This window comes from Heterocephalus glaber, unplaced genomic scaffold (assembly GCF_053883595.1).
Source record: "Heterocephalus glaber isolate CG9 unplaced genomic scaffold, H.glaber_assembly_v1.0 deba00001523, whole genome shotgun sequence".
In the NCBI taxonomy this organism is placed as follows: Eukaryota; Metazoa; Chordata; class Mammalia; order Rodentia; family Bathyergidae; genus Heterocephalus; species Heterocephalus glaber.
In genome coordinates, this window is record NW_028258327.1 from 17,958,993 (window position 1) to 17,986,578 (window position 27,586).

Below are 27,586 nucleotides of genomic sequence, written 5' to 3' on the forward strand. Positions count from 1 at the left end.
CACAGGAAAAAATGAAGAGGTCAGATAACCCCTCCCCAGAGAGGCCCACAGGCTAAACCTGCCGGACTGGGCCTGCCCAAGCAAGAGCCATTCCTCTTGCTACATTCTTCATGACGCTCTTGTCCCCACCTGTCAGTGCAAAACTCATGACCCACCATGACCCAGAGCGTCCCATATCTTCAAAGAATACATACTAAGCATAATGCATTTGTAAAGTAAAAGAAAATCATCTTTACTTCCACAACCCAACTCAACTAATCTTTTTTTTTTTTTTTTTTGGTACCAGGGATCAAACTCAGGACCTTGCACTTAAGAGGCAGGTGCGGTGCCACTGAGCTAAATCCTATCTCCAACTCAACTAATCTTTATGCAGTCTTTCTCATTTCTTCTACTGATGCTTTTGCACAATTTTATTTACAGGTCACATTAAACTATCCTGCTTTTTGCAATAGTTCTATACTCTAAGCCAGTGGTTCTTAAACTTAATTGGGCAGCAGATTCTCTTAGAGTGTGTTAAAACAGATTGCTGGAATCCTTTTTCACAGTGTCTGATTCAGTATGTCTGAAGTAGAACCTGAGAATGTGCATTTCTTCTTCCCCCCACGCCCCCGGGACTGGGGATCAAACTCAGGACCTTGTGCTTGCAAGGCAGGCATGGCGCCACTGAGTTAAACCCCCAGCCCAAGAATGTGCATTTCTAACAATGTCCTGAGAAGAAGGTACTACTGGGTAAGGACCACATGTTAAGAGATATTGACTTAAATTACTAGTTTTTCACTGCTATTCCCTATTAGAGTTATTTAAAATCTTACCATTCACCAGAAAACCCATTCCCAAATTTTATCCCCAAAGCATTGGATTCTATCAACCTAGGGTAGGGTCTGATGTGTGGGTTTTAAAGTTCTAGGTAATCCTAATGTACAGCCACAGGTTACAAACCATAGCTCTGGCCCCTTCAAAGGGCCAGTTCCTGGTCCTGGTATCAGGATAGAGCACTTGAGGCCAGAGAAGACAGCATCCCTGAACTTCCCTTTCATTCAACCAGAAATCAGGGCTGGCACACCTCCAGGGAACTGAACAGGGAAGGGCTTTGAGATGTTGCCCAACAACAATCACAGAAATATGGCCCCACTGTGAACATTTCTGGGTGCTGGCTGGAAGGATGCTTTACTCAGGCAGGCTGAGCCCTATGGGCTAGGCTCCAGCAGAACTTCCCACAGGAGCATCACAGTGACTCCCATTCCACAGGTAACCCAAAAGGTACATATACAGGTCATAACAGAGGATGCACAGAGGGTCCCTGCTTCTCATTCTGGTGGTGGGGAAGACTGTCAGGGAACACTCTAGGAGGAAGATTCCTGCTAAGACAAAAATCACCCACCAGTGAAGGTGACAAGGGAGCCCAGACAAAGACAGCCAGCTTAAACCTTGAAAAGAAGTGGAGGTGTTTCATTCCCAGCATGTACTTATTCATGTATGGAATTGACCTTCATCACTAGATACTCTGCAGGCAGACCAAAGTTATGTTGGAAACACCTCCTTAGGAAAGGTCACACTTCGAAGCGATCAGTTAAGAACCTGAACCTACAGAAACAAGCTGGGGAAGCACCCCACCACCACACACACTCTCCATGGGCTCTGGGAGCCCTGGATGATGACTCTGGTCACTTATTACTCCAGCTCCTCGGTCTTGCTTAAGCATTTCAGATCCTACTTACTATAGAGCAGGTCTTTCAGAGGAATAATAGCTGTCCCATGAATGACAAGGTCTACAGAACAGAGTGCGCCTCAACAGTAAGAAGTGAGGGTACTGGTTGGTGCTTAGCCATTCCTCCAGCACCATCTTTGTTCAATGATACTCCTATGACCAGAGTCATAGACAGACCTGGGTCACAAGCCAAAGGAATAAAAGAGTAGAAACTTGAAGTGGGGGCTGGATAAAGGAATTGAGACTTATTAGTTCATATATAAAACAATTTAAGCATCTTAACAGGGTATTACAAGAAGGTCAAGTAGGTGATATGAGCCACATGAGAATAAATCACATAATAGGCAGAATTTAGGTTACATAAGTGTAATAGTTCCAGAATAAAGCAGCTTCCTTTCTTTAGGAGATCTTGAGATATATGGTAGTAGGATCATGCAGTTTTTTTCTAAGGTAAGAAACATTTGAGTTATCTGTAGCATTAAGGACAGAAGTAGTATGAGGCAAGAAAGTTGTAAGGCTGATCAAATAAGAGTGGCATATATTTTAGAAACATAATACTGTATTCAAATGGAAAAAGGTCTTTGACAGTTTAATTTGGATGAGGATAGTAAGGCTAACGGAGATTAAATGAATTCTCAAGTTTCAAATCTCATTTGTGACAGGATGGCAATAACTGGAATCCTGGCCACTTGAGCCTTTTTTTAGATTTTAAATGGCAGAACCCCACTTTCCCAGGTGGCCCCAGGGTCTTCTTATCATAGACAGTATTCCTGGAGAGTATCAATGTCTGGAATGATGTAGATTTGGGTCAGAAAACTTTAAAGTCCTTCTGAGGCTATGATTCAATGAAAAAATTCAGAAGAAAATAGGGGAAGAAAATGTGCCACGGATCAAAGAAAAGAAAGAAAACACAGCTACGTATTAAAGCAACTTTCAGTTTAAAAAGTGTTCGGAGCTTTCTGGCCTTATTTTTTAAAATTAATTTTATTGGTACATTTTAGGTATACAATATAATGACATTCATCATTGGAAATTTGCACCTTTACATAATCTCTCTTGGTTCTTATTTTTTCCCCATTCCCCCTCCCTTCAACTCCTCCATCCCTCCCTATTTACAAAGATTTTGTTTCCATTTTTTCATTTTCTCATATTAATTCCATTCCCTTCTATCCTTTCCCCTACCCCTCCCACTTCCCCTTCCCCTTTGCCCCTTTTCTTGCCTTATTAGGAATATGTTTTGTCTATTTGTTTACTTGGATGAGTGACACATCACATCTTAATCAGGCTATAGGTGACAAGCAGTAGCAAAGAAGTAATGTCCTTGGATGACAAAAATCAAGAAACAGTGATAGTCTCAGGTTGGAAGAATAGGAAAATAAGACAAAATGTCATGGAGACAAATAGAAACTCTTGTACTGGGGGCCAGTAGTCATCCACACAAGAACAGAGATACTGGGATAGTCCTGTAAAGTGACAAGCATCATAAATAATTTGGAGAAGTGATTTGAAACGGGCACTTTTAGGAATCAATTATTCCTAACAATTATATTTCATTAATAAGACAAGTCCACCAGAAAAAGACTAAAATATTTTAGTCAACTTACCTGGTTGTTGAGGATTACATAGAATACATGTTGCTAAGTGATAAGGCATCAGTGAATGGCTCTCATGCTCCTCACAAGGAGCTACTTAGATTACATTTCCAATCAGCTGGCAAAGCATGTAGTTTGATGTCTGATGTGCTAAGGGGTGGGAGATTAAGACTGGCTTCTCCAGAAAGTAAGCACCACTGTCTTTTCAGCAACTATTAATATGTCATGTGATTTCTTCCTTTGTTGGTACTGTATAATGAACTATGGAACCATTCTTGCATTTCTGAAACAAACATATGTGGTCATACTATATTATTCCTCTGATAAATGCTGTATTCTTTCAGGTAAATTTAGAAATTTTTGTATCTATTTTCATAAGTGAGATTAGAGTATGGTTCTGGTTCTCATTCTCATTTATAACTACCTGTATTGGCTTTATAAAACAATCTAGCTTTCCATTTTGCTCTGCTTTACAATATTTCAAATAACATTGGAAAATTTTTGATAAAATTCATAGCACTGTCAAAATGTTTGGCCTTAGTGCTTTTCCAAAGGCTGTATCTTTAATCATATTTTCAATTTTTTGTTTCTCCTCCTCTTCCTTTTGGTTCACTGAAATTTGTTTATTAAGGTGCTTTTTTTTGGTATCAGGGATCAAACTTGGGTCCTTCTGCTTTCAAGGCAGGCAGCGGAACCACTGAGCTAAATCCCCAGCCCTAGGTGCTAATGTTTTATATAGTTGATTCAATATTTCTTGTACTACTTGAAATCCTAAGTAGCCTGAATAATCCAGATATCTGTAATTCACAAATGTATTACAGAAGCTCCCACGGCTTCTCTCTTGGGCCAGCTCTGCTCCCTTCTTGCAGTTTTCCTCAGACAATCCATGTTCCTGGCTTCCCCAAACTTCTGGGGTCTCCACTGTACTTTTGCCTTAACACTCACAGCTTCACGCACTGCCTTCTCAGAGACACAGTGCCTGGCCTCCCAGGGCTTCTTCTGAAATTGAGGTGGAAAAGCCTTCCTTATACCACAGCTCTTGCATTCTGCATGTGTCTAAAACAGCACCATGTGGATGATGCCAAGGTCTGCTGCCAGCTGGAGCAGTAGTCAGGCTTCCTTCTCTCTTGGCTCTAGGGGTCCAATGCCTATGAGCCAAATCCTAGGAACAACTTTCCTAGCCCACTGCCATTCTGGAACATGGTGTTCTGGGGCTCTCTTCTCAAAGCAAAGTCTTTCACTTTTGCAACTGTGAGGCTGCAAAGGGTGGAGTCAAACTGCTACGTATGATGCCCTCAGGCCATCTTTTCAACTCTTCTGTTCCTTCTCAGCAACGAAGATCTCCTCTGCTCTATCTTTGCAGTCCACAGCCTTACTGGAGCTTCCTTTTTGGCAAAACTCAAAATGTTTTAAATTATTCCTCTGGGCTCTTTCCTCTTGATTCTCAACATAGATCTGGCTAACGAGGGTGGCACTCACACCTTTAATCCTAATGCCCTTGATCCTAGCATTGCACCAATGAATCAATCCCAGTGTCACACACTCTAGATCCAGCCACCTCTGAAAAAGCCCCACCTATGACTGCATGAAGCTTTTGGGGGACATATAGACATAAGTGACAACAACTTTGTATTTGGAGAAATAAATGATTCGTTGTCAAGAGCTGCTGTTGGAGAATGATCAATAAGTGCCTTGTCATTGGTTTGATATTGATACTGGGGCCCATCTCCTGTCTCATGTATTCATCTTCAATCTTTCAGCTCTTTTAACCATAATTCAGCCTTTTTGCTTTCAATTTGAGTAGCCATTGTTTTCTCATAATTCTTTTTTTTTTTTTTTTGGTACCGGGGATCAAACTCAGGTCCTTGAGCTTGAGCAGTTCTCATAATTCTTTTCAGGACCATTAAAGAAATTATATGAAATCCACCTTGACATAGGATGTTTGCAATATTCCCAATGTCTTGGGAAATATACTTATGGAATTTCTGCCTATTCAGCTTTTCCAATAAATACATTTTCCAGGGCTATGCCAATTGCTACTGGAATCTCACTCAACAAAAGGTAGGATTTCACTAAATCCAAAAACTACTTGTCTTAGTATGAAGGTTTGATGATGAACAGTCTTTTCCCAGGGTCTCCAATGTATCGTACAGGAGTGATAGTCTTCAGAAAGCCACAGGTGAAAAAAGCTCCAAATCTGAGTTGGGTGCCAAGGCAGCAGCCAGACAGAGTAGTCACCACAGTGACTAAAGCCTGCTATAATAAACTCTTGGCTGCCATGGTGACAATAGACAATAGAAAGAAGTGGGAAGTCTAATCTTTGCCATGGTAATTTAAGACTTTACTTAAGTTTTCTGTTTCTTCTTGGATCAATTTTTTGGTAACTTTTCTTATTGCGATAAAATATACATAACAGGGTAGAGTAGTGATGAGCAGTAAAATTCAGCCTCTCTGAGATATGCAATCCAGACACCTAGAAAATAACAACTTGGTGAAGAGGGAAGAAAAGTAGATCATTAGGATTCCAGAAGGAACTGAAAGGAAAATTAGAAGCTATTGAGAAGTTGGAAAAACAGACTATAATGGAGAAAAAAAAACCCCAAAGCACTCTGTAAGCTCACCCGGGCTCCCAGAAAGCGGGAGCTGCTTCCACATATATAAAGTAAGCCCCCAGAGCAGGCCACTCCAGGGGGAAATGGTGGACAGGCTGTTGGCACAGACCAAGGAGGAACACATGGCTGTTAACTGCAAGACAAGTGCAAGGTTTGGCTATGAGATTATTCCTTCTACACAGCAGGGAACTACCAGAGAGGGAATACAGTGTGGTGCCCATCACACTGACAGAGAGTATCTAATCAGGTGCCATTTCAAGAAAGAATTAAGTTTGAGATTCAGAGCAACTAACAAAGAACTTCTTCACTTCAGGGCTCCCATTGTAACCCTCCCACAGTGACTGGGTGAGACATTCATAGGAGAATGTTCCAGACTGGGAGTGGGTGAGCTATAGAACCCCTGAAAAGTTTAAACTCAGACTAGGAAGGACATAGGCCCCGGCCTCCATAGTTAGAAGGTAGGCTGGGTTTGTGCTGCACATAGAAATGGCTGGGTCTGAAAATGCAGACATTAAATACTTAAACCCTTGCCCTGCTGCCTACATTTAGCACAGATCTGAGGTATGATTGTCTTCTCCACTTACCAACATGATCAGGGACACACACTTCAGCTTGGACAGTTGCCATAGCCTGGGGTAAACAGAGGGGCTTTTAGAACAGAAGGTCACCTCACAAATCCATAGGTCCTAAAGCTAGGGGGAGAAAACTGTGACTTGCTGAATCCCAAAACTCTGGATGCTGGAAAGTAAGCTACTCATTCAAAACTAGAGAATTTTTTAAAATTCTGTTTTTGGACTCATTTTCTTTTTTTTCTCTTTCTTCTTCACTCATTTATTGGGATTTGGGGAATTTCCTTTCTCCTTTTCTTTCCTCTCTCTTTTTTCTTTTTCTCCTTTTAATATTTTCTTATACTTTTTTTCTTTTCTTATTCTCCAATTTTGAAATTTTGCTCTTTTTTCTTTATTTTTCCTATTTGTTCTTGTCTGTTACTTCTTTTTTTTGGTACCCGGGATTGAACTCAGATCCTTGCACTTGCACAGCAGGAGGCAAAACCACTGAGCTAAATCGCTGGCCCTGTTACTTCTAATTCTATTAATTTCTGTTTACTCTTTTTTTTTTTTTTTTGGTACCAGGCATTGAACTCAGGACCTTGCACTTGTGAGGTGGGAGTGGTTCTGTTTACTTCTTTTTTTTTTTTAGAACTAGTTTTTTTTTGGTACCGGGGATCAAACTCGGGTCCTTGAGCTTATGCAGCAGGTGGTGAAACCACTGAGCTAAATCCCTAGCCCTCTGTTTACTTCTTAATAGGATCCTTTCTCTCACTTTTCCCTCCTCCTTCTCATTTTCCATTGTTTAATTTTTCAAATTTTTCTTCTTTCATTCTCCCACTCCCAACTCCCTATATCTTTACTAGTATAATCATTAATCTTTACTAATCTTTAGATAGTTAACTATATATTATTACCCTAGAATTTTCTATTGTTAGTGGAGGTACAGTTGTCACATTTAGTATTTATTGTATATCAATATTTGGTTTGAATTAGTGCTTATACTATAATTATAGATATCTTCTCTATGGTTAAGGATGGTACATTATTGTTTATTATACTATATCGATATCTAGTTTGTCTTGGATGATATTATTGTTGCTGATTTACTTGCCATTGCCACGGTCCCATAGTTGTTGCTACTAATAGGTTTTCTCTGTATGCCAATATCCAGATTACTTTTGTCTCATTAACAATACTGAGATCCATTTCCAGAGAACAGGGTGCTGGATCAATTACAATTCATCTTCACCTCCCAAATTAGCCACACCCAGAGTGCATTACTGAAAAGCAGACACTAAATAAAGAAATCCCCAACAAACCTCAGCATAGAACAAAACAAACAAAATAGAAACATGTCAAGACAAGGCAACAGGGCTGGGATTAGCTCAGTGGTTTCACTGCCTGCTGTGCAAGTGCAAGGACCTGAGTTTGATCCCTGGTACCAAAAAAAAAAAAAAAAAAGACAAGGCAACAAACTGCTTCTTCAAACTCCCAACTCCCCAAAGCTGATCCATGGAGTATAGAAGGGGTGGAAAAACAAAAGTAACACAGCCAAATTATACAAAAAGAAAAAAAGAGATTGAAAAATGGATCAATAAGGTGTTCAGTATGCTCACAGAGCATATAATTAAATAATGGATATAATAAACAAGATCAGAGAGCTTAGAGAAGACACTAATGAAAAGTTAGCTGAGCTAAATAAAACATGAATGACCAGTTTAAAAAAGAATTAGAGTCCATAAAAAGGTTCCCAATAGAAATCCAGGAGATTGAAAATTATATTGAAAGTATGGGCAGAAGTGGCCAATGTGAGGACAGAGTGTCAGAATTAGAAGACAGGACTGCTGTCAGAGACTACTTATTCAGACATATCTTAACAACAAGAGAACATGAAAAATGTACCCAACATTTGCTAGATGATGCAAAGAAAAATAACCTAATTAACTGGAAGAAGTGAAAAATAGAAGAGAGCACAAATGTACATTAAAAAAACCTGTTTTCAGAAATAGTAGCAGAAAACTTTCCAAATATAAGGAAAGAACTAAACATACAGATTAGTCAAGCATATATAACTCCAAATATCCATGATTAAAGAAAAAAAAAAAGAAAAACCTCTCAACATTATCAGTCAAAATCCCAGAAATCTGACACAGTGACAGAATCTTAAAAGCTGTTAGAGCAAAGAAATGTGTAAGGCTAAACCCATTAGAATTACAGCAGACTTCTCAATACAAACCTTACAACCCAGCAGGGCTTGCAGCAAAGTATTTCACAACAACCCCCCCAAAAACCCACAACTTCCAACCCAAACTGATATACCCTGGAAAACTATCTTTCAAAATTGACAGAGAAATAAGGTATTTCCATGACAAGAGCACCACAAGAAATTCATGACCACCAAACCAGCACTACAAAAAATTCTCAAGGATATTTTAGAAAGAGACAAAGAGCCCAACAATGTCAATAAGTCTAACCAAATGAATATACCAGGCAGGGTGAGCAGTTAAACAAAAGGTAAAAGAATAAAGGAAATCAGCAATAGGAAAACAACACAATAACAGGAATAAGTGTTGATGTATTAGCTTTCAGTAATAACTCTCAATGTGAATTGTCTCAATTCCCCACTCAAAAGATCCTAGAAAAACAAGAATAATCCAAATCCAAAGGAAATTATAAACATCAGAGTAGAAATTAATGAAATTGAGACTAAAAAACAATACAAAGGATCATTGAAGAGCTGGTTCTTCAAAAGAATAAACAAAATAGACAAATACTGAGCCAAGCTTACCAGAAAAAAGCAATGAAAAAACCCAAATAAATGCAATTAGAAATGAAAAAGGTCAAATCACAATGGACACTGCCCAAATCCACAAGATTATTAGTAACTACTTTGAAACCTGTACTCTAATAAATTGGTGAATTCAGAAGAAATGGATAGATTTCTAGATACATATGAATTAACAAAACTGAATGAAAAAGATATAAAAGCCCTCAATAATCAGGTAACAGGCAATGAAATCAAATAGTAAAAAATAGCAACAACAACAAAAACAAACAAAACCTATGAACTAAGAAAAGCCCAAGTGCTAATTGAGTCACTTCTATAAGAACTTTAGGGAACATCTAATGCCAATACTCCTCAAACTTCAACAAAATTGAAAGAGAAGGAGTACTCTTAAAGTGATTCTTGGAAGCTAGCATTACCCCAATTCTAAAACCAGAAAGGACCCAACCGAAAAAGAGAATTATAGGCCAATCTCTATAATAAACATAGATGCAAAAATCCTCAACAGGACACTGGCAATCAGAATACAATAAATCTTCAAAAAGATCATACATTATCACTAATTAGGATTCATCCCAGGGATGCAGGGATAGTTTAACATATGCAAATCAAAAAGTGTAATCCATCATATAAACAGAAAAACAAAAATCACATGATCATCTCAATAGATGTAGAAAAGGCCCTTGACAAAATCCAACGTCTATTCATGATTAAAACTCTGAAGAAAATAGGTATAGAAGGAACTTATATCAATCTGATAAAAGTAATTTATGACAAACCAATGGCCAATATCATATTAAGTGAGGAAAAGTTCAAAGCTTTCCCTCTAAAATCAGAAACAAGAAAAAGATCTCTGGTATTACACTCCTGTTCAACAGAGTTTTTGAAACAGTCAGAGCAATCAGGCAAGAAAAGAAATAAAGGATATGTGTAGGAAAGGAAAAGTCAAATTATCATTTTCACATGACATAATCCTCTACATAGAAGACCCAAAAAATTCCACCAAAAGACTCCTAGAATTAATAACCAAATTCAGTAGCATAGCAAGGTACAAAGTCAACACACAAAAATCAGAGTTTCTGGAGCCAGGGATTTAGCTCAGTGGTTCCGCTGCCTGTCTCATAGCTGCAAGGTCCTGAGTTCAGTCTTTGGTTCAAAAAAAAAAAAAAAATCAGAATTTCTGTACACCAATAAAGAAGTCACTGAGAAAGAAATTAGGGAGGCAATAACATTCACAATAGCATAAAAAAAATACTTAGAAATTAACCTAACTAAAGAAGTAAAAGACCTCTACAATAAAAACTACAGTACTCTAAAAAGAAGATTGAAGAAGACATCAGAAAATAGAAAGATATCCCATTCCAGGATAATCAGAAGCAGTATTTTCAAGATGGCCATACTTCCAAAATTGATTAACAGATTTAATGCAACTCCATCAAAATACCAATAGCATTCCTCACAAAACTAGAGAAAATAATCCTAAAATTCATATAAAACCAAAAGAGACCTAGAATAGCAAAAGCAATCCTGGGCAAAAACAGCAAGCCAGAGAGCATCACAATCTCAGACTTCAAGTTATACTACAAAGCTACAGTGATAAAAACAGCATGGGAAGGGGGAAAAAAAAATCCAATACAAAGAACAAACAAAAAAACCAACATGTTGATCAGTGGAACAGAGTAGAGGATGCAGAGACAACTCCAGGCACAATCAGCTAGCTGATCTTTGACAAAGGGGACAAAAACTTATGCTGGAGGAAAGATAGACTGTTTAGCCAGCCATAGTGGTGCATGCCTATAATCCCAGGAGAATTGCTGCAAGTCAAGGCCTGGTCTACATAGTGAGTTCAAGGCTGGCCTGGACTACACAATGAGACTTGTCTCAGAACAAAAGAAGCAAACAAACAAACAAACAATAGCCTTTTTTACAAATGGTGCTGGGGAAACTGGCTATCCATAGGCAGAAAATGGAATCAGCCGGGATCCCACTAATTCCTCTGGTAGGCATCGATTAAAGACAGCTCCCTGAAGGAACATCCAAGTGCCAGCTGGGCCTTTTTGGGGTCAATGTTCTCACCAGGCTTCCCAGAACTGGGGAAGGTGGAGAGCAAACAGGGCCACCTTTGCCACACTGAGCACCACTGTAACTAAAGTGGGCCTTATACACATGACAAGAGAGCACACAGGAGAAGCCCTGCAGAGCAAGGTCACACTCCCAGAAAATCCCTACAGGCAGGAAAGAGCAGCTAGAACTCATTGCCAGCTCCTGGACTCTGCCTTAACAGTAGCCTCAACAGCCTCACCTAAGATGCTGGAGTCAGTTTTGAGTCCATCCCTACAGTTTTGAGGCTTGCTCTCAATTACAGTGTATGTACCCATAGGCCCAGGCAGGGACTCATGTTGGATCTGCCACATCAATTCTTTTTTTTTTTGGTACCGGGGATTGAACTCAGGTTCTTGAACTTGCGCAGCAGGCGACAAAACCACTGAGCTAAATCCCCGGCCCTACCACATCAATTCTTACACAGTCCCTCTCAATCTGAGGAACCAACTCTCCTTCCTCCAAAGAGCACTATGGAAGGCTCCTACCACCTTTGCTGGAAACATGAGTCACACTGGTGCCTGCCTAATGGACCTCCTCCACATAACCCATCAGTACCACTTAGAGAAGTTTACCCAACAAATATAACCACATTGTGTAACAAGATCTCAGAACAAAGTCACTGCAGTGTAAGAACAGAAGATTAACCTAACCTAAATGTCCATCAAAAGGGGACTGGATATGTCAATTATAATTCATCCATATATTATTGAATAAAGCAAAGTGAAGGGTATACATAATAGCCTACAATTTGTATAAAAAAGGGAAAATAGAGGCACATCTATTTGCACATACATGTATGAAATGTTATGCGGGCAAAATGTAAGAAAGAGAAAACAGGTTGCCTTCAGTGAGGGAAACACAGAGTAGTAGGGAAACAGCATGACAGAAAGACTAGCTGAACTTTGCACTTTCTCTATTAGACCTATTTGTTTACCAATTTTTAAAACTTATATCTTTTTAAATAAGTGTATGGAGTCTTCCTGAAGAAGCACTGTACATACAAAACAAGTGCATTTTCTCAAGTGAAAGTTTTTACTGATCAACAACCTTAGAAGTGTATCTACTTCCTGGAAATGGGCAGGTTTTTTTGGGTTTTTGGTTTGTTTGTTTGGGTCAGGGTCTTGTTATGCAGTGAGCTTATGGTCACTATGTAGCCCAGGCTGGCATCGAATCTGTGGCTATCCTGACTCAGCCTCTGGGGATGCTGGGATTACAGACATGTCACACCACACCCAGGAGGAAACGGGCAATTGAAAGAAAATGACTACACACCAGCCAGCTGGCAAACACAAGTTCTGAACCAAAACTTTCCAATAAGTACTAATATTAAGAACAATCGACAAAGTGGAATGGACCAGGATCCTAGCAGAAAATAGCGTCTTTATATGAGTGGCCACACACCCCTGTTAGTCCAGAGCAGTCTGGTTTATGCATGCTCTGCTGATGGTATTATTAATAGAAACCTATATTAGTCATTTTTCGGTTACTGTAACCAGCACTGAGATAATCAGTTTATAAAGAGAAGAGGTTTATTTTGACTCGGTTTTGAAGGTTCCAGTCTATGATTAGGTGAGTCTATGCTTTTAGGCCTCTGGTGGGAAGGCAGCAGCAGAACATGGTAAGAATGCATGGTGAAGCTAAATCATTCAACTCATAGCCAGGCAGCAAAAGAGAGGAAGACAAAGTTGGCTGAGATCCTACTAATCCCACTGGTGGGCATCAATTAAAGACTAGGCCACACTCTTAAAGGTTCCATCTTTTAATAGCACCACAAGCTGAGGGTTAAACCTTTACAATACAGAACTTTTGGGGAACACTTATCCAAACTACAGCACAACCTCTTCATTCTCAAAAGTGCCCCCTGCTCTGGCTAAAGAATATATCATCTCCCCACTTATATCCACTTGGGACTTTCCAAAACATTATCAGATTTTCATTCGGATAATGGGGCACATACCCTATGCCTCTTAAGGCCCCAATCCTCACCACTCCCAAAGTCACCCTTCTCCTGCTCCTCCCTCCTGAGTTATTCCCACTCTGATTCCTTTCTTCAGTTGAACTCGGATGGATTGAATTTTGCACCTCCCCGCAAAGATATGTTGAGTCCAGTACTTGTGAATGTGATCTTATTTGGAAATAGGATCTTTGCAAATAAAATAAAGATATAAGATGAGGTCACACTGGAGTCAGCTGGGTCCCTAGTCCAATATGACAGATGTTCTTGAAGAAGACACAGCAGAAACACACAGAGAGAGAATACCACGTGAGGACAGAGGCGGCGGCGGGGTGGGGCACTGCTTCTAGCCAAGGATTGACGTAGACTGTTGACAAATTAGGAGAATTTAAGAGGAGGCAGGGAAGGATTCTGCTCTACAGGTTCAGACAGAGAATGGTCCAGTCAACTACTTGATTTCAGACTTCTGGCTTCCAAAACTGTGAGATGAATTTTTGTGCGAGGTCACACCTTTTTGGTAATTTTTTACAGTAGCCATAGCAAACTAATACCTAAGCCTTGGCTCTTCACCCACAAGGTCCACTAAACTTTATTCCCAAAATTTCTCTGGAAGGGAGGTAAATTAATGTAGCCCATTTAGCAGGAATCATTAAAATGTTAACAAATAAATATTTTTCCCCAGTGATTTTCTTTCCAGGAATTTGCTCAATAGAGCATTTTTCTAAATCATCTAAAAGGCACATACAAGTATATCCATTGCAGCACTGTCCATTATAGCAAACAAGGCAAAACTTGTAAACAATCCAACTGCCAGTCAAGATATGGATCTTTATAGTTTACCCATACAGTGGAAGGTTATAGAGACTTTATAGCAAATGATTAGATTTATGTTCAATTATATGATGCTATTGATCCCTTAGACATGCCCTAAAGTTAATGAGAAGAATTGCTATGTATAGTATGGGTCTATTTATATTTTAAATGTTTTTCCCTTGCAATACTTGGGATTGAACACATAAGTCTTTGCACTGATCTATGTCCCCATTCCTTTTTTATTTTGAGACAGAATCTCACTAAGTCACTAAGTTACCCAGGCTGGACTCAAACTTCTGATGCTCCTGTCTCAGGCTCCCAGAGTGCTGGGATTACAGGTGTGTGTCATCACATCCAGTTGCTAAAATGATTTTGATCTGCTTTTATATGCACAAATATTTCTTTTATTTTCTTTTTTATTGGTATAGGGATTGAACTTGGAACCTTGTGCTTGTGAGACAAGCGGTAGAACCACTGAGCTAAATCCCTGGACCTGCACAAATATTTCTTGAAAGACAAAGTAGTACAGGTAGCACAGTTGGGACCCTTCTACCCACTTGAATTTGGGCAATATCCAGGGCCAGTTCTCCATTCTAAAAGAAGCCAAAAATAAAACAACAAAGACCCGGGAAATCTCTAAAGCTACAGGTCAGAGCACATGCATATTAGATCTCATGACCTGACCTTCAGTAACACTCCCCCACACTTGAGCCTCATTAAAGGTTCATAAATATGGTCTGCATCTCACGTATGTAATTTTTTTTTTTTGGTACCGGGGATTGAACTCGGGGCCTTGCGCTTGTGAGGCAGGTGCCAGAACCACTGAGCTAAACCCCCGGCCCTCATGTATGTAATTTAACCAGTGAATTCTGGGACAGGCGCATGTGTTGGAAGCCCCTGAGATGACTCAGCACCCTGTCAATCTTATCCTGATACCCAGTGAGAGGCACATGGGCTGGGGTGCACATCTTTTAAAATCTGAAAGCTTGACTTTTCTGTGTGCTTCGTATTTCCCTGCTGCCGTGACATCACTTTTCCTGTCTGTGCCACCCTTTTTGTTTCTGCTGGCATGACCTGCTCAGAGCACATCTTCCTGTCATCTTCAAAAAATATAGTTGCTTTTTCTTTTACTATTGGATGTACACTTGGAATTCTTTGCTCCTCATACACAAGAGCCTGAATCTGTCAGATTCGCCAGGGAGTATCAAAAATATTTGTTGGTTCTGGGAGCAGGATTTGTGATAGGAAGATTACACTTAGAAAAAACAGGAAAAAGCAAACTGACTGCTTTGAGGTATGAGATATAATTAAGGCTTTACTTGTACTGGATTCTTTGGTCCCTCCCAATACCACAAGCTATGTACTGTTATTATCCCTACTACCCAGATGTGCCACCAAGGAAAGATGAGTTTAAACTACACAACTACATGCAGGGTCACACTGCTGTAACTAGGGGCAAGGAAACAAACTCAGGTAGTTGGCCTCAGAGCTGTCATCTTGTCTTCATGCTATGTGCCTATGTTGTAGCTCCTTATTCCTTTCTATATCATTTTAATTTTATGTTGCCTGCAGATGCCAAACTTTCACAAAGGAAAGATAAAACCACCAAACTGTGGAATCTTTTTTAAGTCACTCTTATCAGGTGGGGAGCCCTCACTTCACACTTTAACCCAGTCTCTTCACTTTCTCTCCCACTCAGATAACCCCTTCCTGAGTTTTCTACCCACATACTCTGCAGTGAACTCTGGGTTGGGAGGAGGTTCACTCTATGAACAAGATTTTGAAGTTTATGGATTGTATTTTTTTTTTTTTGTATCTGGGATTGAACTCTGGTCCTTGCACTTTCGAGGCAGGCGGCGGAACCACTGAGCTAAATCCCCAGCCCCTGGATTATATTTCTTAATCTCCTAAATCCCCACTACATGATTACATTCTGTGTTAAATTGTCATTTTTATTGATATATGCTAATAGCACATACTAATTGTAGTCCTCCTGGGGAGTTGGTACATGGACATAACACATCTTAATTCTTTCTTCATCCCCTTCCCCTCACTGCCCTTCCTCCTCCTTCCATCTCTCGGCCCCCCTCCCTTTTGCAAAAGATCTATCTCCCCATTTTCTATCCTCTATCTTTTATTTTGCTCTTTATATTTTGAATTTCTCATATAAGAGAAATCAATGCAATATTTAAGCTTGTGTGTCTGATTTATTTCACATAACAAAGAAACTCAAAAAATTTCATAAACACGTGGAAATTGAACAACACACTTCTGAATAACCAATGGGTCACAGAGGAAATTAAATAAGAAATTAGACAGTTCCTTCAATTAAATGACAATGACAATACAACATATCGGAATCTATGGGACACAATGAAAGCAGTCTTACAAGGGAAATTCAGAGCAGTGAATAAGCATATTAGGAAAACAGAACGAGCCCAATTAAACAACCTGATGCTGAATCTCAAGCTTCTAGAAAAAGAAGAGCAGGACAACCCCAAAGCTCATACAAGGAAGGAAATTATAAAGATCAGAGGAGAAATCAATGCAATGGAGACTAAGAGAAATATACAAAAAAATCAATGGAGCCAAGAGTTGGTTCTTGGAAAGAATCAACAAAATTGACAAACCTTTAGCCAACTTTGTCAGAAAAAGGAAAGAAAAGGCCCAAATCCATGCAATTAGGAATGAAAAGGGTGAAATGACAACAGACCCAGCAGAAATCCAGAGGATCATCAATACCTACTTCCAGAACCTATATGCCAATAAGATGGAAAACACAGAAGAAATGGACAGATTCCTAGATACATATGAATTACCAAAGTTGAATGAAGAAGACCTAAAAATTCTGAACAACCCAATATCAACCAATGAAATTGAAAATGTAATTAAAAACTTATCAACTAAGAAAAGCCCGGGCCCTGATGGCTTCACTGCTGAATTCTACAAGACATTTAGAGAGGAACTGCTGCCACTACTGTTTAAACTCTTCAATGAAATTGAAAGGGAAGTAATACTCCCAAATTCATTTCTGGAAGCAAGCATCACCTTGGTCCCCAAAGCAGAGAAAGACCCAACTGAAAAAAGAGAACTATAGGCCAATCTCACTAATGAGCATAGATGCAAAAATCCTTAATAAGATAATGGCAAACAGAATGCAGAAGATCATCAAGAAGATCATACACCCTGATCAAGTGGGATTCATCCCAGGGATGCAGGGATGGTTCAATATACGAAAATCAATCAATGTAATACACTATATCAAGAGCCAAGGACAAAAACCATATGATTATCTCCATAGAAGCAGAAAAAGCATTTGACAAAATCCAACATGCATTGATGATAAAAACCCTACAAAAAATTGGAATAGATGGTCTCTATCTCAAACTGATAGAAGCCATCTATGAAAAACCAACAGCCAATATCATACTAAATGGTCAAAAACTGAAATCCTTCACACTAAAATCAGGAACAAGACAAGGATGTCCACTATCACCACTCTTGTTCAATATAGTTCTGGAAACATTAGCCACAGCAATTAGACAAGAGAAAGAAATAAAAGGAATAAAGATAGGAAATGAAGAAGTCAAATTGTCATTATTTGCAGATGACATGATACTCTTGACCCCAAGAACTCCACCAGAAGTCTTCTAGACTTAATAACCAAATTCAGTCAAGTAGCTGATTATAAGGTCAACACACAAAAAGCAATAGCTTTCCTCTACACCAATGACAGACTCACTGAGAGAGAAATAGGGCAAATAATTCCTTTCAAAATAGCATCCAAAAAACTGAAATACCTAGGAATCAACCTAATGAAAGAATCAAAGCCCTCTTCTCTGAAAACTATGGCACTCTGAAAAGACAGACTGAAGATGATATCAGAAAATGGGCAGACATCCCCTGCTCCTGGGTAGGAAGGATTAATATGGTGAAAGTGGCCATACTTCCAAAACTGCTATATAGATTTAATGCAATTCCAATTGAGATCCCAGCAGCATACTTCATGGACCTTGAGAAAACAATCCAAAAATTCATTTGGAACACGAAGAGACCCAGAATAGCAAAAGCAATTCTAGGTAACAGAGACATGGCAGGGGGTATCACAATCCCCAACCTGCAACTCTACTACAAAGCTACTGTGATAAAAACAGCATGGTACTGGCAAAGAAACAGACTTGAGGACCAGTGGAACAGATTAGAAGATGCAGAAACACCACCAGACACACTCAGCCATCTCATCTTCAATAAAGGAGCCAAACACCCTCACTGGAGGAAAGACAGCCTCTTTAATAAATGGTGCTGGAAAAACTGGGCTTCAACTTGCCAAACATTAAAACTAGACCTGTATCTCTCACCATGCACTAAACTAAAATCAAAATGGATTAAAGATCTAAATATTAAAATAGAAACTCTGAACTAGTTGGAACAGAGGTTAGGTAGAACCCTTGAAGACATCGGTGTAGGAAAAGATTTTATGAACAAAACCTCAGTTGCCCGTGAACTAGCACGATCAACAAGTGGGATCTCTTCTTATTCAAAGGCTTCTGCAGAGCAAGAGAAACCACCAGCAGTGTGAAGAAACAACCCACAATGTGGGAAAAAATCGTCACCTGCTCTTCCTCAGACAAAGGTCTACTATCTTGAATCTATAAAGAACTTAAAAAGATCAGACCTCCCAAATTTAAAGACCCAATCCAAAAATGGGCATCTGAAATGAACAGACATTTCTCAGACAAAGAAGTAGAAATAGCAAATAAATACAGGAAAACATATTCAACATCACTGGTCATTCGAGAGATGCAAATGAAAACAATGCTGAGATTCCACTTCACTCTAGAAAGAATGGCTGCTATCATGAAATCAACCAATAACAAATGCTGGCGGGGCTGTGGGGAAAGAGGAACCCTGCTCCACTGCTGGTGGGAGTGTAGACTGGTGCAACCACTGTGGAAATCAGTATGGAGATACCTCAAAGAACTAGGACTGGAAGTCCCATTTGACCCCGCTATTCCACTGCTGGGGATCTTCCCCAAAGAATTAAAAGAATCATACCACAGTGATACATGTGCGCCCATGTTCATAGCAGCACAGTTTGTAATAGCTAAAACTTGGAAACAGCCCAAATGCCCATCAATTGGAGACTGGATCAAGAAAATGTGGTTTTTTCATAAAATGGAGTACTACTCAGCCATAAAAAATGAGAAATTAGAGACACTTAGAGCTAAGTGGATGCACATTGAGGCAATACTCTTAAGTGAAATAAATAGGACACACATGTATAAATACCGAATAGTTTCTCTGATGTGAGAAACTGAAAGTGTAAATAAGGACTAAATGTATAAATAAGTAATGTGAAATAGGAAGAAAAGGGGCAAAGGGGAAGGAAGTGGGAGGGCTAGGGGAAAGGATAGAAAGGAATGGGATTAATATGAGAAAATGAAAAAATAGGAACAAAATCTTTGTAAATAGGGAGGACTGGAGGGGTTGAAGGGAGGGCTGGGCAAGGGTGAAAAATAAGAACCAGGAGAGCTTATGTAAAGGTGCAAATTTCCAACGATGAATGTCATTATATTGTATACCTAAAATATACCAATGATTAGAATGAATAATCGATAATGTAAAATAGGAAGAAAAGGTCCAAAGGGGTAAGGGTAGTGGGAGGGGCAGGGGAAAGGAAAGAAGGGAAAGGAAAAATGCTGAGAAATGGAAAAAATGGAAATAAAGTCTTTGTAAATAGGGAAGGGTGGAGGGGGTGAAGGGAGGGCTAGGAATGGGGAAAAAATAAGAACCAGGATGCATTACATAAAGGTACAATTCCCAATGAGAAATGTAATTGTGTTATATACCTACAATGTACCAATAAAAGAATTAAAAATAAAAAGGTACATCCATTTTCCTACAAATGATTCAAGTTTATCATTCTTTATGGCAGAGTAGTACTCCATTGTATATAAATACCATATTTTCTTTATCCATTCATCTATTGATGGACATACAAGCTGCTTCCAAGATTTAGCTATTATGAAGTGTGTTACTATAAACATGGGTATACATGTATCACTGTAAATGATGTCTTTAACTCTTTTGGGAAGAACCCTACTGCATTATACAATGGTAGTGGTAAGTATTAAACTGGAGATTTGATAAATATTTTATGAATGAAACAGAATTTTGTGTGTATATTGCAGGGACTGAACCTAGGGTTCAACCAGGAATCCTTGCATATGCATATTTTTCTTAACAGAAGTTGTATCAAGTAAGCTTTGTCTAGTTACAATTGGAGAAAACAAGAAATGCAGCAAAATCACCCTCAAGGAGCAGCTTCCTAACAGTTCCATAAAAAGATATTCTGCTGGAGGGCTTCTCCTGGCTTTCAACCCTAACCCTACCAAGTAATCCATACTGGGCATTAAGGAGAATTACAAGACTGGGCATGTAGCTCAGTGGGAGAGTACTTGTCTAGTATGTGCAAGGTCCTGGGTTCAATCCTCCGAATTACAAAAGCAAAAGCAAAAGAGTGATGCACAGGGTTTATACAGGTGACAAACAACTATTGGTATTGAGGAGACAAAATTACACTGTATGTGAAGTATTTAATGAAGACATGAGGTAACTGTGGAGAATATATTCATTTATAAAATCAAAGCTTTCTTGCAAAGAAAAAATTCTCTCTATATAATAGTTTAATAGGTTATTGTAAACTATAGTCATTTCTCTATGCTGTACGACAATAGAACTTACTCCTTCTAATTGTGTCTGGATTACGGTTATTCAACTTCTTTGTGCTCTGCCCCCTTCTATATATATATATATACAATAACCTATTTGTGAAGAACTAGAATAGAGAGGCTCAAAGGTTCCAAATATAAAAAATGATAAGGGAATAGAAATGCTAATTACCTTGACTTGATCAGTACATACTATATACATGTGATGAAATGCCATATACATAAACAATTATTACATGCTAATCAAATTTTTAAAAAATAAAAAGGGGGCCGGGGATTTAGCTCAGTGGTATCACTGCCTGCTGCGCAAGCACAAGGACCTGAGTTTGATCCCCGGTACCAAAAGAAAAGAAAGGGAAAAAGAAAAAAAGAATATTAAAAAATTTGAGGTTGAGAAAACTAAATACTTAGATGTAGAAGAATGAAGATGGGCCCTTATACCATATACAAAATTAACATAAAATGAAATAAAGACCTAAACAAAAGACCTAAAGCTATTAAACTCCTAGAAAAAAATATAAAGAGAAAGCATCATATTAGATTTGGCAATGATTTCTTGGCTATGACACCAAAAGCACAGGCAACAAAAGCAAAAATAGACAAATGAAAAAATACTTCAAAAACTTTTAAAATTTTGTTCATCAAGGGACACATTCAATAAAGAGGCAATCTGTTTGCATCAATGAGATAGTTCTACATTTATCTATTAGAATGGCCAAAATCCAGAACACTGACAATACCAAGTGCTAATAAAGATGTAGTGCAACAGGAACTCTCATTCATTGCTGGTGGGAATACAAAATGGTAACAACACTGCTACAGCTGTGTTTAGATGTCCCCTCCAAAGCATCATTCTTTTTCACAGATGGCTGAATCTAGAATATGTGGTTGATTCATGGTGGGGCTAAGGCCTACAGGCACTAGGATTAAGGACGTGAGTGCTACTCACCCTAAGTAATCTAGATAAAAGGGGCAGAAAGATGCTGATAAGGCCCCTTGTTGCCTTACTACTGTCTGCCACAAACTATTCTCCTCTGCGATGCCCCTCTGCCAAGCCACCTTGCTTTGGAACCAGCCGATTATGGACTGAAAATAAACCTCTCCCCCTTTAACTCTGAGTATCTGGTATTTTGGCTCAGCAACGAGAGAAAAGTAACTAATACAACCACTTTGGGAGACTATTTGGCAGTTTCTTACAAAACAAGACATAGTATCATATGATCCAGTTTTTTTAGTATACACCCAATAGAACTGAAAACATGTCCACCAAAAAAACCTGCATGGGAACATATATAATAGATTTATTCATGATTGGTAAAATTTGGAAGCAACTAAGATGTCCTACTGTAGGTGAATATATTAAAACTGTTATAGACATATAATATTATTCAGCACTACAAAGAAATGAACTATTGAGTCATGAATAGGCATAGAGGAAACTTAAATGCATATGTCTAGGCCTGGGTGTGATGGTTCACATCTGTAATCCCAGCATTCTGGGAGTCTAAAGCAGGAGGATTGCAAGTTTGAGCCCAGCCTGGGCAAATTAGCAACTCAGCAACTTAGTGAGGCCCTGTCTCAAAATTTAAAAAAGGAATCTAAAACTTAAAAAGTCTTAAAAAAAATGCAACCTATAGATTGGAAAAAATGTTAGAAATCATATCTAATAAAAGATTCACATTCAGATTAAAAATTCTGACAACTCAACCCAAAAAAATTAAAACCAGTATGATTCAAATGCAACAAAAATCAACTCAACCAATAAAACTCAATCCCTAAAAATCAACACACCCAATAAAAATCAAGTAAGTTAAAAAACAGGTAAAGGACTTAAGTAGACATTTTTCCAAAGGTGATATTCAAACAGCCAACATGCAAATGAAAAGATGTTCAACATCACTTAATCATAAGAGAAGTATTTGAATGGTTAGTATAAAAACACAACAAAACAGAAAATAACAAGTGTTGGCAAGGATGTAGAGAAATGGTAACTCTATGTATACTATTGGTAGGACTGCAAAAAAATGCAACCACCATGGAAAACAGGAGGTTTCTCAAAAAATTAAAAAATAAAACTTATTATCCAGCAATTTCACTTTTGGGTATATCCCCCCAAAAAAGTAAAAGAAAAGACTCAAACACCCATTTAGCCCCACATTCACACAGCATTTTTCACAACAGCCAAAAGGTAAAAACAGCCCAAGTGTCCATTGAAGGAAAAATAGCAAGATGTGACATAAATATAGAATATTAATCTTAATAAGGAATAAAATTCTAAACATTTTACAAAATGGAGGAACCTTGAAAATATTATGCTAAGTGAAGTAACCTCATCACAAAAGGACAAATATGGTACAATTCTACTTATCTGAAGTAGCTAGAGTAGTCAAATTCATAGGGATTGAAAGTAAATCTCTCCCTCCTAGGCACTGGGAGGAAGAATGAGGAGTTAATGATTAATGAGTACAGGATACCTGTTTGGAAAGATGAAAGCAGCTTTGGGAATAGATGGTTGTGAATAGCTGTATACAATGCGAATGTACTGAATGCCACTAGTGATATGCAGGACAGTACCCTCCTGTGATGCTGGGCAGTAGTAACAAGCCATAGCTCCCACTTAGCCATGTGATCATGAAGATAGATGGCACTCTGTAGTGTGAGGGAGGGATAGGATTTTTCAATAGTTTAGGTGTATTAAATGCACATTCAACTTGCAATATCGTCAACTCTGATAGTTTTACCAAGTTGTAACCCTGCTATGTGTTGAAGAGCATCTATATTAAAAAATGATGTAAAAAATAGACTATAAAAACGTTTGGTGAAGAATAAGAAACTGGAACCCTAATACATTCTGGTGCAAATGTTTGGGGGTTTTTTGAGGTTTTTTGGGGGTTTTTTGTACCAGAGATCGAACTCTGGTCCTTGCGCTTGCAGGGTAGGTGGCGGAACCACTGAGCTAAATCCCCGGCGGGTGCAAATGTAATATGCTAAAAACACTTTGAAAAATAACTTGGGATTTTTTTAAGTGCTAAACATAGATTTACCATATGACCCAGCCATTCTACTCATATATCCAAGAGAAATGAAAACATGTGTCCACATAAAAAAAATGTATACAAGTGTTCACTTCGGCAGCACATATACTAAAATTGGGACTATACAGAGGAGATTTAGAATGGGTCCTGTGCAAGGACGACTCGCAAATTCACGAAGCATTCCATATTTTTATACTGAATTGTTTCTCTAGTGTGAGAAACAAAGTATAAATGAGGACTAAAATGTATAATAGATATTGTGAAAAAGAGAAGAAAATGTTAAAAGGGGAAGGGGAACTAGGGAGGGGAGACAGGGGAAAGGTAAGAAGTAAAAGAAAAAAAAGGAAATAATGGAAACAAAGCATTTGTAAATAGGGAGGGGTGGAGGGGAGCAAGAGAGGGCAGGGGAATGGGGAAAAATAAGAACCAAGATATAACATGTACAGGTACAAATTCCTGATGAATGTGATCATAATGTACACCTAAACTGTACAAATAAACTCAATTAAAAAAAGAGAAAAAATGTATACAAATTCATAGCAGAATTATTCACAATGGTCCTAAACTGGAAAAAAAATTTAAAATATCTATCAACTGATAAAAAGATAAATAAAATATGGTACAGTAGTCCCCTCTTATTCATGATCTCATTTTTCATAGTTGCTTCCTACAGTCAACCATGGTCTGAAAATCTTAAATGAAAAAATGAACAATTCATAGTTTTAAATCACACACCATTCTTGACTGCATGATTTAATCTCATGCTGCCCCAATTTCACCCCCCCAAATGTAAATTGTCCCTTTCTCCACCAGATCCATGCTGTATATGCGGCCTGCTGTTCAGGTCATCATCAGATCGACTGTTGTGGTATCATGGTGCGCGTGTTCAAGTAACCCTTATTATATTTAGTAATGGTCCCAAAGCACAAGAAAAGTGATGCTAGCAATTATATCATAGTATATTGTTATTGTCATGCCTGGCCTAAGCAAATGGTACAAAGCAAACAGACTGCTTTCAGCAAACAATAGCAGCTTCTCAGTAAGTGGGGCAAATGGACTCAAAATGAAGTATACAACCTCCCTGGTGCCGAGAAGTCCAGTGATTGTGTACACACCTGAGCAGACTGTCCTTTGGCATCCAAATCATAAACCGTCCTTATGATTATAGCCCCTTCCCCAAAATCTATATAGGTATATAGTTTTTCTTTCCTACTAGCTGCTAGAATGTCCCTGATTTTAGTCCCTATTCACTGGAATAAACTTTTCTTTTCCTTACAACAAAAAAAGCCTATTTTATTTTATTTTATTTTAATTTTTAGACCCCATCAAAGCTTAATATTTTTGGGAATCAACAGAATTAACAGAGTGAAAAGCCAACATATGGAATGAGAATATTTGCAAATCATATGGACAAGGGGCAAATCCAGGTTAGACAAAAAACTTCTACAACACAACAAAACCCAAACAATTCAATTAAAAATGGGCAAAGGACTTGGATAGATAATTTTCAAATTATACATACAAATGGCCAACAAGCACACGAAAGGGTGACCAACATCATTTGTGATTTGGATATGGTCTGTGCCCCCAGGTTCTGGACCTCAGTGTGTGGCAGTGTTAACAGGTGGTGGGCTTTTAAGAGGAGGAGCCTAATGGGAGGTCTGTAGGTCACTGGGGGTGTGCTCTCAGGAGGGCATGGGAGGGTCTCTTTCTTGCTTTTTGTCTTACCAGGTGACCCTTCCTGTCACACACACTTCTGTCATTGTGACGCCATCCTCTGTAAGGCCCTGCTGGGGCTGAACACATGGCAGTGCCATACCCTTGAGGATATGAGTGCTGTTTTCTGTGCCCAGAATGGAAAAAGCCTATTTTAAATGAGTGGATTCAAGTGCCGTCTGTAACAGTTATAACTGTTCTATTTTATCATTATTGTTATGCTTGGACTAACATAAATTAAACTTCATTATAGGCATGTGTGTATAGGAAAAAGCACAGCATAGTATATGAGGTTTAGCATACCATCCAAGGTTTCAGGCATTCATTGGAGGTCTTGGATCATATCCTCTACAGATGAGGAAATACTTTATATGCATACAATCAAACAGTATTTAGCCATACAAAAGAATCAAGTACTGACATACCATAACATAGATAAACCTTGAAAACATTATGCTAAGTGAAAGAAGTCAGAACAAAAGACCACAGACTGTATGATTCTATTTATGCGAAATGTCCAGAAAAGGTATATTCAGAGAGAGAGAGAGAATTGATCAGTGGGTTGCCATGACTGGGGAGTGGGAATGGGAAGTGATAGCTACTGGGATGATGGGAATGTTCTAAAATTGGCATGTGGTTGTTACTGGTCTGCTTAGGCTTCCATAACAGAAATTTATTTCTCCATAGTTCTGGAGGCTGAAAGTCCAAAATCAGAGTGCCAACATGGCTGGGTTCTGGTGAGGTCTCTCCAGATTGCTGAGTGCACCCTTCTCACTGCATCCTCATATGACAAGGAGGGAGAGAGAGTAAAATCACCAGGGTCCCTATTTATGAGGACACTAATCTCATCATGGAGGCTTCATCCTCATGACTGCAATCTGAACATAATTATCTCTTAAAGCCCTGTCTCCAAGTTCCATCATCTTATGGGATTAAGTTATGACATATGAATTGGGGGAGAAAACAAATCAGTCCCTAGCAGTGGCAATGGCTACACAACTCTATACAATTCAGTAACTTTTGGTATATTTCCAAGCAAAACATACCTCAGTAATACCTGTTTATTTTTGCAGTACTGAGGATTGAACCTGGTGGTACTCTACCACAGAGCTACATCCCCACCTTTTTTAAAAAATTTTTATTTTGAGATATGGTCTTGCTAAATTGCCCTGGCTGGCCTTGAACTTGTGATCCTTGCATCTCCGCTCGGATTATAGGAATGAGCCACATCTAGCTAAAGCGTTTTTTTTTTTTTTCTAAACAATGAAATCTATTTTAAAAAGAAAACTTGCAGACTATTATGCTAAATGCTTTAAATAAATTATTGCTATTATAACAACCCTGAAAAGTTGCTAATATTATCCCTAATTTATAGATAAGGAAACTGAGGCTGAAAAAGTTAAGCAACTTGCACAATTAGCAAACAAAGCAGAGTTATAACATGGGCACATGCACCCGAACTGCAGAGTTCACATATTCCAGTTTGTGATTTCCTAGAAGGCCCAAGTTAAGGATCCCTTCACAATCCTTTCCCAACAATCTATGCACAGACCACTGTCAGGGTCCATGGGAGACCTAAATAGCTCAAGATTCTCTCTCCCTAGAGACCAACATGTAATATAGAGACTGTATGTGAATAACTAGAATGCAGGCTGGCCAATCTCTGGCTTGGGAAGTAAGAAGTTAACAGATGATATTATTTGAAAATTAAGGTCCATCTCTGCATCTCTCTCTCTGGGCTGCTCTGGAGGATGGACTCAGGAGCCATACTCTGGACAGAAATTGCATCTGTCTGGCAAATTACTCAAATCTCTGTGTGCCTCAGTTTCATCATCTTCAAAGTGGGGATGAGAAGAGAACTTCCTCCGGAGATCTATTAGGTGTTCCCAGCAGTTCTATGAGTTGGATGAGTGCATCAGAATTCCTTCATCATTGTATGTGCAGGACATGTTGTTCCTTGGCTTTGCTACCAAAATGCCTATATGT

General features: G+C 38.7%; 1 protein-coding gene, 1 non-coding gene and 1 pseudogene across 18 annotated transcripts in view; 1 reads left to right on the forward strand and 2 right to left on the reverse strand.

Moving 5' to 3' along the window:
- The window catches only part of Ankrd6 (ankyrin repeat domain 6), a 190,652-nt gene that overhangs the window by 38,461 nt on the left and 124,605 nt on the right, over positions 1-27,586 (reverse strand). The gene's annotated exons all lie outside the window — the stretch shown is intronic.
- LOC147824980 (NADH dehydrogenase [ubiquinone] 1 beta subcomplex subunit 5, mitochondrial pseudogene) overlaps positions 1-27,586 on the reverse strand; it is a 28,107-nt pseudogene continuing 521 nt past the window's right edge. Inside the window, exon 1 of the transcript XR_015441540.1 lies at positions 1-27,586. This exon is cut by the window's right edge and continues 521 nt beyond it. The product of XR_015441540.1 is annotated as an NADH dehydrogenase [ubiquinone] 1 beta subcomplex subunit 5, mitochondrial pseudogene (transcript).
- LOC147824981 (U6 spliceosomal RNA) lies at positions 23,969-24,076 on the forward strand. The gene has a single exon (XR_015441592.1). It is a non-coding gene; the product is annotated as a U6 spliceosomal RNA (small nuclear RNA).